The 16,927-nt window shown below is 43.2% G+C and overlaps 1 protein-coding gene across 2 annotated transcripts in view; it reads left to right on the top strand.

The window, feature by feature from the left end:
* Window positions 1-1,165: 1,165 nt before the first annotated feature.
* GARRE1 (granule associated Rac and RHOG effector 1) overlaps window positions 1,166-16,927 on the top strand; it is a 60,553-nt gene continuing 44,791 nt past the window's right edge. Inside the window, exons 1-2 of one of the 2 annotated variants that reach the window (XM_083870532.1) lie at window positions 1,166-1,324; window positions 6,583-6,716. The gene's annotated coding sequence lies outside the window, so the exon portion shown is untranslated. The remainder of the gene's footprint in view (window positions 1,325-6,582; window positions 6,717-16,927) is intronic. The other variant, XM_083870531.1, reaches the window with a different exon arrangement.

Here is a 16,927-nt window from a genome sequence, read left to right as displayed (position 1 = left end):
CTCTCTCTTGAAGGAGCCAACAATATGACAGCCTTCTGTTCCCTTGTGTCTTTCCAAGTATTTCCCAGGTATCTCTTAATTTGAGGACTAAATTTACTAGGAAGAGACATGCTTAGTAGATATGCAAGAATCAGAAGAGTTCAGAGGGAAGACACTGATGAGAAGCCGGGTCTGCCAGCAACCATCTGTTCTGGAGAAGGAAACAAAGCCACAGATTGCTCCCAGGCAGCTCCCCGCAGACACTGCTTGTGGACTTTTTCTAGCTCGTGGCTAGAAGGTGTCCAATAAATTGACAATTTCACTTCTTCCCACAGAGTTTTCTGATTAGTAATTTCTGAAATTACTGTAATTTTCACTTAATGAGTATCATATCCAAGTGTGTGGGTTTGGGGTTTTTTTTGGGGGGGATTAGACCCAGATGATTGAATGCTGAGCCTTGTAGGCAAAATTTTTGCTTACATGTATTTCAACAATTTTTAACTACTCTCCTACTACAACACATTACCTTATTTTCTATCTTTTCTAGACATTTCTGTACATTAAATGCTTGTTCCATTTAGAATGTAAGATTCTAAATAAGTCATAGAAATAAAAAGCAATCACTTTCTACTAAGGAAGACAGGATTAACAGAGGCTCTTTCTGAAGAAATAGGATTTGAAAGTACATCATTTTGTACAGCAAACTTTTCTGTATAAAACCTGCATTAAGCCTGAGAAATGATATGAAACCAGTTTAAACTCACATCCTAGACCAGGCCTATTTTTGAACAATTCCTAAATCTGGTAGCACCGTGACAATTATGTCAAAGGGATCAGTTTAGTATGGTGTTTGTGCATTTTACTTAATTCCGAAATAAATGCATTGAACACCGGTGTTGAATCCTGCAGTTTGTTCAGCAAGTGACTTTGGACAGAAAAGGAATACAGAACTCTGCAAGTGCCGCCGGCGATCCCGAACAGCTCTCCCGGATCGGGACACTGCATCTGACCCCAAAACAATAGAGGGAGAACCCTCACAATTTAGAGCTCGTATAAAATATTCACTGATTAATTCACCCCCTTCTCCCTCCCTGGGCCGCCGGGCCGCCCCTCAGGCCCCGTGCCCGCCCCCCGGGCCGCTCCGGGCGCTCCGTGTCCCCGCCCGGACCCCGCGCTGCGGCCGCCGCGTCCCCGCTCCGCTCCCGTCCCCGCCCGCCCGCTCCCGCCGCCCCTTCCCGCTGTCACTCGCGGCTCCGCCCGCCCCTCGCCGGCCCCTCCCCGGCCCCGGCGGAGCCGCCGCCGTTTCCGGAGCGCTCGGCGCGGGGCCCGGGGCTGTCGCGGGCAGGTGAGTGAGCGCCGCGCCGACCCCGCCGAGCGCCGCGGCCCGGCCCGGCCCCGCCCGCGCCCCGCAGCGCGGCCCTCGGGCCCGGCCGTGCGGGCACCGGGCTGGCGGCGCCCGCGGGCGGCACCGGGGGGACGCGGCGCGGAGGGCGGCAGCGCCCGGGGCAGCCCCTGGGCCGCTCGGGAGGCGCCGGCGAGGGCTGGGGCCGGGGGGGGGCACGGCCGGGGGGAGGCGAGGCGGCGGCGCCCGGGACCGTGGCCGCGGTGCCCCGGCGGGGCCGGGCCGGGCCGGCCGTGGCGGCGGGGGCAGCCCGGGGCGGTGTCGGGGGCAGCCCGGGGCGGTGTCGCGGCTGCGGCCGCCCCCCCTCCCCCCCCGTGACCCGTGTGCGGGCAGCCCGGGCAGCGCGGCGGGGCCGGGACTGCGCCTGCGGGAATTCCTGCGCACCTTCCCGCTCCGCGGTGACCCGGGGCGCCCGCCCGGCCCGGCCCCGCCGGCCCCCGGCGCTGGGGCGGCCCCGCCGCGCGGCCTCTCCCGGGCGGCGCCGGCCGGAGCTCCCCGGGCAGCGGCGCCGCCCAAAGCCCGGCTGGGCTCGGGGCCCCCGGGCCCCTCCGCGCCCCCCGCCCCGCGGCCTGCGGGCAGCTCCGGCCCCGGCCGCTGCAGGGGCTGCCCGCGGATCGTTCACCTGATGCGAGCTGCAAGTGCCGCTCGTTGTTGCCGAGCCTTATGTTGTGTGCATGTGGTAGCTGCCACCTAAAGAGGGTAACGCATTTTGGGCTGTAGCTTAAAACTTTAGTAATGTTCCCCTGCTTCTCCCTGCTTGAGGGGTTTTATTGGTTTGAGTGGAGAGGAAAGGGTAGCGGTATGTATTTGTCGGGTGAATGTCGGCTTAGGAACTTGAAAGCAGTCAGAAGGTCTTATTTGTTTGTTTTACGTGAGATTATAAACCCGGTTACAGGTATAAATTGGCCGTTAGTATTGTCATTACTGTTTTTATAGAGGACAGATGTCTGGGTGTTGTGAAGAGTGGCCATACCTCGGCGGTGTGTGGCTGCAATAAACTCGGAGTGTCTCACCGGGTGGCTCTGGGGACACCCGCAGCTGGTGCAGGGCTGGGGCTTGGCTCCCAAAATGGCACTGACTGCATCCCCGTCTGCCTGGGCGGCTGTTGGACAATCTCACATCTACACCTTGAGCACTTTAAGCTATTGTTGCTGGATGTTTCTGTTTCCTCAGCCCATTGCTGTTGGCAAAGAGGTGGTGGGTGCACTTGAGGAACTGTTTTTGTTTTCTGTGGACACAGGCGGCTGAAGCTCCCCCTCCCTCAGCTCTCTGAGGTGTGTGGTATGTGTTGTGTGGCTCCTGGCTGCATGAAGGTTTTGGTATGCAGCTCATGGGATCAGCAGTGCTGGCCCATTTTAGGATGTGCACAAGTGCTGTTTGTGGATCATTGGCACAACATGATTTTGCACTTGGCTTGGGTCTTCAACGAGGCAATGTTTCTACAGAAGATAAAGCTGGACTCTTCTGTAAAGAATGATGAGTTTTCCGAGTTCAAGACTTGCAGAAGGCTTTTCTTTCTTCCTGCATTTTCTGTTCTTTCCTTCCCAGCTGAGCTTTCTAAGTGTTTAAGCTATGGTTGGTGTGAAGGTGTGTTTCAGGTTAATGTACATGTTCTGGTCCTTGGAGGAGCCAGGCTGGTCTCAGCTCAGAGCTGCTGCTTTCCGGGCATCTTGTGGTGCTGCTTCCTCGGTGGGGTAAGGCAGGAATGCTTTTGCTGGCCTTTCTCATTCTGCATCAGGAGCTGCTCAGGGTGGTTAGGGAACCAGAAATAATGCGTGTGGGGAATATTTTTCCAGATGAAAGTCTATTCTGAGACTCTGAAATTTGGCTAACACGTAAATAATCCCTCATAAAATGTAATAAGGCAAATATATGCTACTGATGTTTAAAAGTGAACTCTAGGTTTCTTCTGCTCCTTGGGCATCAGTTTGGGTTTGGTCACTGGCGTCTTATTTTTCTGAGGGTGTGCTGTCTGCAGCTTGAGATCTTTATTCCCAACTTCTTCCCACTACTTATTATTTTTCAACACCCCTTCTCCCCAGCATACAAATGACGGCGGGTTTTTCTTTGCAGCAGAACAATTGGATTTTTCTGTCCTAAGTAAGCTTTTCTTAAAATGACTGTCAGTGTCAGGTTTAAAGTGCTGCCACTTGCCTTACTCAAAACAGGATTGTGTCAAGAGAAACTGTGCTGCTGGTTTTGTTTACTGTGGTAGTACTGTAATAGGAAAAGACTTGTTCTTGGTACAATGAATGCTGGTACACCAAAAATCCTGCTAATGATAGTGATTAATGGGTGCTGCTCAAAATAGCTATCACTGCTGATATGACTAATTGTGCTGTATGAAAAGAGCTGCTTTATTCCCAGTAATCTCAAGGTGTTTCTAGAGTTTTAGAGAAGTGTCTGATTAGTGCAAACAGATAACTGCACGAGGAGATACAGAACTTGCTGGAGTGGGGCAGCTCTTGGGAGCCTTGCTGCTGTGCTGCAGAACCAGTCGGGGCTGAGAATGAGTATTTTCTTGTGATTGTAGGTAGATAGAATGTTATTACTGGGATTAGGTGTTAGCCAGTGCAACACCTACGTGTTACAGACAATGCCAGGGTATTGTTAGTAGCTACAAAAGGGGTTTATGTCATACATGAAAGATGACATTTCCAGCAGTTTGGGTAACCTCATCACAGGGCCTTGTGCTGGGGCTGGCTCTGAGGGCAGCTAGCGCTGCTGTGCTTGACAAGAATCTGTGTTGCAATTGGTCTGCTGCTCCTAGAGCCTGGTGATGTGCCTGGATGACCTTCCCAGGCCTTTGGGCAACAAGTGATGGGCATGTGCTGCAGGCAATCCTTGTGCTCCTGGGCCATGGCACCTTCCAGGTTCTGTCTGGATTTTGTATGTGCTGGAAACTTAATGGGGACTGTGGATCTAAACCATGGGAGGTCATGTGTCTTGATACCTGTAAAATCTTATTTGTAGGATGAAAAAATATTTTGAAAATTAAGTAGAATATGTTAAAGATGGGTTCCAGACTCACTGAGAAGAAGCTTGAAGTTGTGTTTGTTGTGCCCTTGGCCTTGTGTTTCTTCTCTTCTGCTGTTTATGTACCTCAAGACAGTTTTACATCCGGAGCTGTTTAGACATTTTCTTTCAGCCATCAAAGAAACACTTCAGGTGTGTGTGGAGGAATAGGACACATTCCATTCACAAATTCTGCTTTGCAGGTTAATTGCCAGTTTGGTGTGATAGGATTCCAGTCTTGTAGTGTTCTGTGGATAAACTGGTTTAGTCCAGTCCTTGAATTTTGTCAAAACAGTGACTAAAACAAGGAGAAAAAAAAAATAAACTTCAGAATTATAATTTTGGTGGTAATGAGGTGTGTTTCATTTTGAAGAGCTCTAATGTGACAAGACAAATTGTTTTGAGAACTGTGGTCTTGGAATATCAATCTTGTCTTACCCTGCTGTAATTAATGGAGTAGTGTGTTGGTTACTTAAGATAAATTTTAGGGAATTGATCTGTGTGATTCTGTTAAGGTCACAAGCTTTACACGAGGCAAACCAACCTCCAGGGATTCAGGCTGGAGCACTTTGGAGTAAGAGGAAAAGGAATGAGTTGTGTGTGAGAAAAAGCAGAGTAGAAGGTTTGGAAATGCTGGTCAAGCTTTGAAGAATGACAGAAAAGGCTGACAAGGGTTGTGCAGTGGGCTCCAGGTACAGCTGGGGGAGTCCTGGGATGTCTGTGGGTGTATGGGTGAGTCTGAGGTGGGAGTAGCTGGGGCTTTGTGAGGCTTTCAGGCATCTTTGAGAGGCTGTGCAGCACGCCAGGCATTTCCCCAGCTGTGATACTGCATTCCATCGATGGCAAATTGGCTTCAGTCTGGTAATAACATACGGCAGCTTATCCAACTCAAGTTGGAAGTGTGATATTCTAGGACTTGGCTTTGAAGAACCATTTTCACTGAGGAAATAAATATTCTTCCTTCTAAGGAAAGCCCACACAGGAGAACAATAGCACTGGTAGATAGACTTTTTGCTGTATTAGCTGAAAAGCAACCCAAAAACTTAAAAAAAAAAATTGCTGTAGAGTAACTGCCCATGTTTTACTGTTAGGGTCACATCAGACAAAATAATGCTTTAGGAAAGATCTTTACAATACCTCCCTAAACTGTGACCAGGAGTGACCGGAAATTCCTGCTTATGTTTTTAATAACATTTTCTCCCTGAAATATCTGATGAGTATTTTCTGGTTTAGGCTGGCAAGGTTTTCATTGTTCCTCCTTTGTGGTCTTTTGTTGCTGGCTTTCCTAACAGTTTTCTGCTTTTTCAAGTGATTGGGGGTTTGGGGTAAGCAGGACTTTGTTTTGGTTTATCAAGTCATACAGTGGGGTACTTGTCAGGCATTAACATTTTCTGATAAGCATTTCTGTACAACAGCATTTGAAAAGACAGATTCTTTGGAAAATTTCAACAGGAAAATTCTTCCACCACCCTGTCAGTCACTCCTCATATTGAGATATTCTATTTTTGTTCTTTCCTGATACTACCTATATGCTGGTTAGAATGCTGTTAGGGAACATGTCAACTGGCTGTTTAATAGCAGTATTTTAGGTGTGACTCTTGTTTAGTTGTGCACTCGAAGTTGACATTTAAATAGTACTGTCCAATTATAGAAAATTCCTCGTACTCTGTGTTGTGTACTCTGCAATCTGGGAACAGAATAAATCTCCTCAACCTAAACAGCTTCTGAATGTAAAGGAAAGTTTGTTTCCCTTGATATAAATAACAATATTGATCTTTGTTTCTTTAATGCTTTTTTTTAACACATTTTGGGAACTCTAAAGCTGTGTATAGAATGAGTTGTAGAGAAAAGCAGGAAGAAGGGACCATGATAGAACTTTTTTCCATTTCTCCACAGGCATCTGTAGTGTCACTCATTCATGTGAGAGTTGTCTACTAATGAAATTTATATCTAATCCTGTCAGTAAATGAGTGTTTTTAGTTTCCCAAATGGATTACCTGACTGTCATAACTGGTATGTTTGTGAGTTTCTGGATGGTGTTGGGAATTCCTCTGGATTTACTGGGGTAAAATTAGATCCTTTGAAGTGTGTCCACATGATTTGTCTCATACCAGGATATTCAGGGCAACGTTCCTAGGTATTTTTTAATGAAAGTTGAACTTCCTGCTCTTCTGTACATATTACAGAAGTTGGCTGTGTACCTGGGAACACTCTGAGTCCAAGCACAAGAACTTCCCTGGAGAAAGATAAAGCACCTGAATGTCTGCAGCTCACATTCCAGGAAAATCTGGAGATCTTTTCCTAAGAGTCTAAGTACAAGGTAATATTTTTTAAAGTTCCTTACAAATATTTGAAGCTGGCAATCTCATCTTGAAGAAGCCAGATATTCTTTTTATATGATGTAACAAAAATGCTGAAAAGCAGAGAGAGCTGTAGTGCTTGGGAAGGACACACACAGAAACACTCCTCTTCTTGAAAGACTCTCCTGGTGTCTGCATCCTCACAGGTGCAGTAAAGGACTGGGGAAATCCCAGGGGAAGGATCACAGTGGGTAATGTAATTCTGTGCCAGACTCCTAAAGATTTGGGGAACATAACCTCTTTCTGGTGAGTATTTCAAAATGTTTCTCAGAGTGCTATTTACCAGTCTTGCACCAGATGGTATTGTATTATGTGGAAGGAGGAAGAATACAAGGAGGAAGAGGGTACCTAAAAATGTTATTTTTCCAGTTCTGTATGTTCTTCCTCAGGGGAACTTCAGTATAGGATGAGTTTGCCATCTACAAACACTCAGAAGAAACCATGTTTGTCAAATGCAAATAAAAATGGATGCAGGTGTTCATAATTTGTTAGAGGCCCCTGTGTTTTGTAAAAGATGGAAAGATCCTGAGGAGAGAAGATACTTGATGGGAGGGGAGAGTAGCCAGTACTGCTTGTGTTGCGTGGTCTGCAGTTCTTGGCCCAAGCAGGAGTTAAGGCCAGGTGGTGCAGAATAACTAAAACTTCAAAAATATTGTTACAGAGTCCTGCTCCATCAGAGCATGTTTCTGGGCTGCAGAATAAACTTTATTTAGACTCTTACCAAAGACATAGTTAGGTATTTGTGTTTTTTCAGCAGAGCAACACAGCTTGCAAATATTTAAATAAGAAGGTAATAAGATCAACCCTTTTTGCTATATGAGATGAGCATTTGCAAGCAACTGATGCAATCAAAACCTTCTATATGATGATGAAAAATAGGTGTTCTGCTAAATATACGTGTATTCTTTAGGAAAAACTAAAACCTTTAATGTATTAAATAAACAAAAGAGAATGAAGAAACTGGGTAATGATGAGAATTTTGTTTTACTGAATTCAGTTGTGAGAGGTGCAGATGAAACCAAGACTGCTGTTGTTGGCAGGAGAGCAGAGCTGTGAGTGGGTACTTGGAAGTTCTTTACGTACAGAGAGGCAAACTGGGTGTGCTTTAGTAACTCCTAGTGCAGTACAAATAAATTGTCCTTCCACCAGTGTAAACAGATGCACATCTTCTGATACAAACAAGACTAAGGCTTTGGTAGTGTTACACTTGTTTTGGCTGTTTTGAAAGAGAAGCTGCTGACGTTTATGTATAGAAGAGCAGGGTAGGTCAGCTAAAAATGAAATTTCCTAAAATAATGCAAGTGTACGTGAACTTCTGATTCTGTGGCTTATTTTTTGTTTCATGCTGCTGAAAATTGCATGGAGTCCTGGAAGGAAATGCCAGTTATTAGAACCAAACCCTGAAAAACAGAGCATGTCATAGCAATATTCTGCTTTTGGGAATATACTTGGTTCTGTATTAAAATGATGGAAAAATCCTTACTCAGAAGAGTCTTTCTGTCTGTCTTGTATTGCTTTCAGAAGGAGAAGGAAAACTTTTTTTTTTTGAGCAATCCTATTAGATCTCATAATAAACTTCTTTGTGTAAACATTGCAATAATTTCCAGGGCAATAAATTGTGATGTTAAATTCAGCACTTTGACCTCATTCCAGGCCCCAAGAGGAGGAAACATTGTAAAGTTTTAGGCAGGTATTACAAAATAACTTTGATAATTAGCAAATTTTATATAAAATTTGGCCATGAATTTAACACAGACATGTTCACACCTTCTTCTTGGCAAAGATATTCTACAGATTCAAGTTATCAACCCTAATTTAAATGTTGTCTTTCACATAAATGACTATTTCAGTTTTAAGACCAAAGGCTGGGTTGTGGGACAGTATATATGGTCTGGTTTGGCAGTGTCTGGTCAAGTGCACTTAGAGCTTTTTCCTTGTGGAAAAGTGGTACATCTGACCTGTGCTATTTTCAAGTAAATCTGTTGCTTGGTTTAGTGGTTAGAAAAGTTCCTGGACTGGTTGAGTGAATCCATTGCTCTGCAGATGTTTCTGGATATGAAATCTGTTGAAAACCACTAATGATACATTTTTTTGTTTTTGTATAGGAATGTTACATTTTTGTGGTGATGAATTGGTATGATAGATTAAATCTGTAGTTGACACACAAGATTTAGGGAAATATTTTTTTTTTGTAAAGTGCATTTTCTTCCTTTGAAGATGCAGCAGGAAAAGAGCTTGTTTGGTTTGTTTGTTTTTTGTTTGTTTTTTTTTTCCAATCTTAGTTTCTGGAATGGTTGGGTTGTAGGAGGTTCGATTGGGATTGTCTGATACAGTCAGACAAATGAAAAACAGACCATGGTTTGCTCTGTACTTGTGCTTCTGCTGAACATGGGTTAGAAGATGAAGCTCTTCTGTGTGTGCCCTCCTTTTCCATATCACAGTGATCATCAGATCACTGTCAGATCACAGGAGCTGATTCAGGTCTCAGATGGTAGCTGTGTGTTTGGGCACATTCCTGAAGGGTGTTCTTTGGTCAGATATGTTAGGTGAACACAGTGTGGGAATTGCTGTGGCTCAGGGTAGCAGAGGGCAGGGCTCAGGAGTTCCTCTGGATTTAAATGTACAATCTATAAGTTTAACTAGTTCTAAAACACATTTTGTTGCTTGTGCCATTGATGGGGGTTTTGTGACAATTGGCAGTGGTTTTTAAACTAAGCTTCTCAGGTCAGTTTCTAGGGACATGTCTGTAGGTTGGCATGTTCTTCAAGTTCCTCTATCCTTAAACTCTTATTCATTATTCCCTTGCACTTAGGGGGATTATTGATGGAAATGTCTGTCTGGACTCCCTTCTCTTGTGTTTCAGCATCTTTTGTTGTGTTTCACTTGAAAGGCCTTCATGGCCTTAACTTTGTGCAGTGTGGGAGATGAAGAAGACTACTGCTGGTTTTATGACTCACAACATTTGGCTTAATGTTGTCATTTGTTCTTTTTCCTGAGGTAGCCACGTTTTTATGGGCTTTTTTTTTTTTCAGCTTCACATTGCAGCCAGTGGGTGCTTTTCTCTGCCTGGCGCAATATGTTGTTACTGGTATTTTAAGTTGTGTTCTGAAACAGGAGAAAATTAGGTATTTCAGTCAGTTGCTTTCTGCTAAAAAGCTATATCTGTATTTTGTTCTGAAATTGTTGTAGGACAGATGAGGCAGCTTCTTTCCAAAAATTTGGTTTCAGGGAGGTAATATATTGTCTCCTTTATATATGCTGTTTGATGTATTCTGATCTAGAGCATGAGTTCTCCTCTCTGCTGTGTTGATTGTATTTTGCTGCACACTAAATGAAAGACCAAGACAAGCAAGGGTAGGTATAGTTTATGGAATTTTCTACACTACATAATAATGGTCCTTTTCCTTTTAACTTAAAGCTTTGTAAGTGATCCAGTCTTCATAATCACGAGTGTTCCTATGAAGGTGTGCTGTGTTTGGAGTCAGATGTTCAGTGTGTTGAAGAGTAAATTCTAATATGAAGGCAGGGCATCTTACATGCTGTGTCTATGCCAAATATTTTTCTCTAAAATGAATTCTGTGTGAGCAAAGTTTAACTGGTATAATTTGGAACAGTAGACTTGAGGCAAAAATGCAAGTAGCTGTGTGTGAATATTGATTATTGTGCTCGGTAGCATGTGAAAAGCCTCATTATGCCTCAAAGCACTGTTGCCTTAGTGGACTTAAAATCCCTTATTTAGCTGTCGCTAAGGATTTGTGTTAATGGCTTTTTAAAATTTCTCCTTTTACATCACATCACTGACCTGAGTGCTGTGGTTCATTGGCTTTCCCTGACCTTACACTGTCACAGGCAGGGAGGATTTTGGCCAAAGGATGGTGGGTTCCTCTCTGAAACAGTCCAAACCTGGTGATCAGAGTACCCACTTAATATATTCTGAAAATAAAAAGCAGGGAATGGTAATTGCAGCTGTAGAATAACCCTCAGAGGAGGTAAACACTTGCTAAATTGACTTACATGTGTTAGTGTATGTCCTCAGGTATAAGATGCCTTTGTCTTAACTGTTGGATATTCCAGCACAGCAGGTCAGATGTTGTGTTCCTCTTTGGTAAGAACCAGCATTTAAAGGACTAATACTTCAAAAGAGATGCTTTGTAGTTGAGGTTGTAGTGAAGGGAAGAACTGGTTTTTGTTTTCACTGGTGAAATGATTTTTTTCCTAAAGCTGTTGCTTCATGTTCTTCCTTATGGAAGAATCTGCCTCATCCCTGGACTGGTGGTAAGCTGAAGGTTGTGTAGCAGGTACTTGTGGCTTCCTTGCACTTACACTGTAATGCTTCTCCATTTTTTGTTTTCTTTTCTTGGTTCAAAATGTTAGGTTTTGTTAAATATGAGAGTCTGTAGTAAGAAACATAGCAAAGCAACTGCTCATAGTCGTGAACTCAATAAGTAATTGAGAACTATTCAATGTAATGTTTTAGAATTGCAAATATTAGGTAAAAACCCCTTTCCTTTATGAATCACAAGCTTAAATCTGTCACTTTTCACAAGAGCATGTAATGATATGACAGGGAGAATGCCTTGGCTGAGGGAGAGTAAATTTAGATTAAATATTAGTAGGAAATTTTCCTCTGAGGGTGCAGAGGCCCTGGCACAGGGTGCTCAGAAAAGCTGTGGCTGCCCCATCCCTGGACATGTCCAAGGCCAGGTTGGATGGGCCCTTGGAATAACCAGGAATAACTGGGATAGTGGAAGGTGTCCTTACCCAGGGCAGGAGTGGGATGAGATGGGCTTTAAGGTTCTCCCAACCCAAACCATTCTGTGAATTCAGATTAGGGTAAATCAGGTATTTACAACACTAGTATGTGGTAAAAACCTCAATGCCACAAGATTTTTTCACTGATGCTTTTTCTTGAGTAGTTATCTTCTAAGTGCTTACAAGTAGAGATTGCTTAATGTAACATTGAAATAGTTAAAAATCCATTGTTTTGACCTGAGTGTGGACAAAGAAATGACTCCTAAACAGTGTGTGTGTTTCAGCTTCAGAGGCAAAGAAATGCCAGCATAATCACCTGAAAAATATAAAAAGCAGTCCATGGAACAATTTTCTGTTTCAGACAGAGAATAAAACATTAGCTGTAAGAGGAGCTGAGGTTCTATTCTACATGTGATTGCTGTTTAAAGTGATTTGCTGGTAGGTATGCAACAACTCAGAAAGCAGCAGGATGCCTCACTAATAGCATTTGAGAGCCCTAAAATATAGTTCCATCTTAATTTTGAATACTGTCATATTGATATGCTGTAAAAAACCCCATCAATTTCATTGCCAGGCACAGAATCCTCTCATTTTTTATGCTGCTGTGTCCAGTCACTCTCCTTTTCCCCTGCGATTATTTTTGTTCTTACTTAAGAGTTTTACTCTTTTTTTCCTGCTTTAGACTTTAATTCCCATATAAAACTTTCCTGATTGTATGTGTTACACAGTGAGGATTGGAATGTTAGCTGAAAGATGGGGAAAGGAATCTGCGGTGCTGAAAATGCAAAAGATTTCCTGTTGTTGTTCTTCAGCTTGGGGAGAGTTAGTGTCCCTGAGGCAGCTAAAGCACTGCTTCAGCTCTCCTTGCTTCGTGTAAATGCGCAAGTGGCAGCAGAGGATAAAACCCCTCCATGTATCCAATAATACTCTGATTGTGATTAGTCCCAGTTCTGTCTTTAGAACACATTGTTCCTAATAAAATAAATACACAAAGTGATATGGCCTGCTCCAGCTGCAGAGTGTTACTGGATGCTTTGAGGGAAGGTAATTATTTTATTTATTTATAGACTTGAATTTTTGAGAAAATGTCTCATTGAAATTCAACTCCTTCAGTAGGGAGAACATGCCGCGTGTGGTGTGCACGTAACAGGCATTGTTAGGTACGTGCAGGAAATCCATATTTTCTATTGCTGTGGATAAAACCAAATCTATAAATACCTCAGTGTGTAGTAGAGATGCTCGTCTAATAGTGTGGGGTTTAAGCTGGCTGGAGTTAATCTAAAAGTAGGGAAAATAAATGGAAAATAGATCACTGTATCTGAATTGGAAGCAAGAAATTAGGATATATTTTTAGTGTTCAGAATTTGCAGAAAACTACAGACTTCATGTTGTAATAGAAATGCAGAAAATAAATATGGCATCTCTTGTGTTTATGGATTATAGTGTTCCCTGAGAGGTTTCTACAGATAAGAAATGTGGACTTATGCAGAATATAGATACTGTATTGTCTAACAGAATAATTCTACCAGCAGAGCAAAGTCTTTACAGAGCTGTAGAAGGAAGCAGTATTGGTAGAGTGGGAATACAGTTCCCTGTTTTTTCCCATCTGGCACTGTGGGGAGCAGGAGTGGATGGAAATCCTCCTGCAGAAGCATTTGCTGTTTTGTTTGGTTGTGCTGTAGCCATTGGCACTTTCTGCTGCCATCAGTAACTCAGGGGCACAGGACACTGTTGTGGTTTGAAAGCAAAACGAATGAGAGGCTCCAAGTCAGAGATATAATTTAATAAAAAGAAAGGTAAAAAGGTAAAAATAAAATAAATGCAATAGCACAAAGGATCACTGACAGAGTCAGAATACAACCTGAGCAGGATGGTGGAAGCAGTCCAGGTGAGGTGCTCTTCCTGAAGCAGTGATCCTGTAGAAAGGTCTGGGAGCTCTGCTTCTCTGGGAATCCAGTGGGTAAGTGCTGCTTGCACTGTCTCAAATCCCAGCTTATATCCAGGTGAGAATGCTTGGCTCCTCCCCCTGGGTAGAGCATCTCACAATGGGATGATGAGTTGTGAAGTGGGTCCTTGATGGCCCATTAAACAGAGATAACCCCTGGAGGGAGTTACCTGTGACTCATGGGCCAGGCGTTAATGGGCCATTAGCAGAAGACACCCCAAAGGCCATTAGCAGAAGAGGCAGGGGGCTTGGGAAAACACTAGCCCACCTGGTTTCAACAGTTCATGAAGATGGTGATAGAATAAATACTTTGTGTACATCCTACACTGCAACCCAGGACAGACACATAAGTTCAGGTTTTTGTCAGATCCTGCCTAATGGGGGAAAAATGTGGAGATAGGGGCGTTATCATTGAATAGAGAATATAATAAAGATCTGCAGTGGAAGTTCAAGCCTTAGATGTCAAGGTTTAGCAGCAGGGTTCTTCACAACCACTTCATTGTTCCCTGGGCTCTGTTACTGTGCTGCTTATCTTAGAGCAGATGCAAGGAGGAAGTTTTCCTAAATAATGATCTCACTTACCTTCTCCAGAGGCATTGTGGAAGTTGTTGTTTCCATAATATTGATTATGGAAGAGTGTGGGCATTGGGTTTTGTCCAAAATCAGCCTGGCTGAGCCATAACTGCTGTGTGATGGTTCCGGTGGGGCTGGAGGGGCTGGGAAGCAGAGTGTGGGAATGCCTTATCTGAGACCTGTGTTCACATAGAAGATTCCTGCTGTGTTTCTTGAGGGGAGTGGATGTGCAGTGTCCCCCCAGCTGGCTCCAGGCTGCCCTGGAAGCTGTGTGAGCTCAGCCAGGTGTGCCAGGGAAGTTTGTGGCAGGCAGCAGAGTCACAAGTGGCTAATACAGTGTTTACTAGATCCCGTTGGTATCCTTGTAGATCATATCAAGGTACTTGCTAGTTTAAATTCAATTGCTAAATTAATTTTTAAGCATTAGTTAATGGCTGTGTTGCCAAATATCAAGGAAAACCATCAGACACTCTGGTGCTCAGTGTCCATTTCACCCTGCTCCAGGACAGTGATAACAGCATTGCTGCCAGCGCTGACTGACTGACCTGCTGATGCTGCAGTGCCCCAAGTGAAATACTTGTTTTTCAAAAAATAGTTCTCAGGTTTTCTTTCAGAAGCTTAAAAAAAAAAAAAAGCTAAATTTTTAGTGAGATTCAAAGCTTTTCATGTGTTCATTAGTAATTTGAATGTTCCCTATAAATGACTGTGTGTTGAAAGGGTTGTTTTGACTTAGCTGAATGTGCACTGCATGCTTTATTGGAAATGAAGGCACAGATCAGCATGCAGCTCCAGCCTGCATCAATGACACTGCTCCAGGAGCCCTTTCCCTAGGAATTAATGATTTTAAAATTGTGCCACTTATGGATTCACTCTGGTACAACTTGGGTTTCATTTGTTATGACTAATGAAGATTATTCTTACCATAACTAAAACCACCTATGCTGTGTTCCCACAAGTTTATGAAAGATGGGAGTGGAAACAGTGCTGAAAAATTAAAGACTTTAATGCTGTCCTCGATGAGGACTTAGAATTGCTTCAGTGCCTTTCATAGTAAAGGCAGAGACTGTGGGAAAATTAACTTATATTTACATTGACAAGCAATATTATATTAATTCTTTAAATTATGCATTTTATTACTCCAGTGTCCATAAAATGCTTAATTAATTCAGTATTTTGAAATAGCTGGGTTATTGGACTGTGCTGTTGTGATACTCTTTTTCCATTTGACTAACAGTATCCTTTTGAAAACACATTTTCACATATTTTCCTAGTGGCATGATAAATTTTTGTGGCTGTCATTCATTGACATGAGACTCTCAGTGAGGTTTTTTAAGATGCTTTGAGTCCTCATTTTGAGGTGGGGTAGAGAAGTTTTTGAATGTTGACCCTTAAGACTCAATGAAGTTACCATTCAAAATATGGGCTTATAACATCATGTTTTTGCTGAGGGATGAGGCAGTCCTGACTTGTATTTCTTTATGTTGACAGTGTAATTTTATCTATTAAAAAAAAAAAAAAAAAGGAAAGAAAGGATTGTTATCCCCCAGGAGTCACCTAGGAATGAATGTCATGGGCTGCTCCTGGGTGTTACTGCTCCTGTCATTGATAACTTTAGTTTCATGATACCAATGGTGGATAAATGTGTTAATGAGGTGACTCTTGACTTCACAATTTCTCTGGTTTTCAGTCCATTCCAAAATCCAGCTTTGCTACCTTAAAAAGTTCTCACACTTGGTTTTCTTGAATCTGGTATGTGTCCACTTATCTACTTCTATCCTTAATTGCTGGAGGCTGTCCTCCCACTTACACTGTTCAGTGTGTGTGGAAGTGGTAAGAAATTCAAATGATGCTCTGCTGAGAATAGGATGGAAGCTGAAAGAGTGGGAGAGAGAAGTGGAACAAACTGATGGTATTTACTAGAACGACCAGTGTGAAACAACCCAGATTGATTGTCAAGCACATTGATAAGGTATATATGTAAAAAAAATAACATATTGTGTCATGGCACCTAATGTGATGGTTCAAGGATTATTCCTCTTTCTTGATTTTACTTCTGTGGTCAAGTTGTCCTGTAACTGATTATGTCTGAAATATAATTTTGGAAGTAATTTTGTGAAGTACTTGTGGCAATTTCTTTGCTGCTAGCATCCTAGGCTGGTTAATTCTCTGATTAATCAAGTCATACCAGTATAGTTTGCCTTGTTTTGAAAGACTTGCTTCTATCTTGGTGTGTTATAAATATTTTGGGGTGTGGGTCCATGGGAATTCCCTTTTCCTCCTCAGTGTCAGTGAGGTGTTCCCTCTGTGCAGGGTGAGCACAGACCCAGCTCAGCAGTGCCCAGTGCTCCCTCCTGCTCCTGGGGTGATTTCTGGGACTGAAATCCCTCTTTTTGGGGTGGGCAGAGGTGTGCTCAGAGTGGTTGGTGAAAACCCAGACGTGCTTGTTCCTCTTGGCAGCTCCAAGAGGGCCTGGCCATGTCAGGCTGCAACCTCCAGCCTTGGGAGGCATCCTGGAAACTTCTTGTTTTTCAGCACTTTGAGACAGAAGAACCTTTTTTCATCCCTCTGGGAGCTGTTCTGTATCAAAGTGCTTTTGTGGGAGAATTTGTTAATGGAAAAACATTTGCCCCAGCAGCTGTACAGAACAGGTATAATTAGTAACAATATGAAAGAGGGTTATGGATAGTGGTCATTAATTGAAAGTGGAGATCTTGACCACTGCCATCGTGGCCTGGTGGGTGGGTGTCTGGTCCAGCAGCCACTTTTAATTGGCTTTATTTAACAAATGTTACAGGATCAATGGCAAACAAATGACATATTTTGTCATTGCAAAAACCCAAACAAGTTTAAGCAAAGTTCTCATAAATAGATTGTATCAGATGAGATTTGCTTTGTAACAAA

Source organism: Zosterops lateralis (genome assembly GCF_965231275.1).
Source record: "Zosterops lateralis genome assembly, chromosome: 12".
NCBI lineage: Eukaryota > Metazoa > Chordata > Aves > Passeriformes > Zosteropidae > Zosterops > Zosterops lateralis.
The sequence above is the reverse complement of the archived record's forward strand: the minus strand, read 5'-3'. Positions and strand labels throughout refer to the sequence as shown.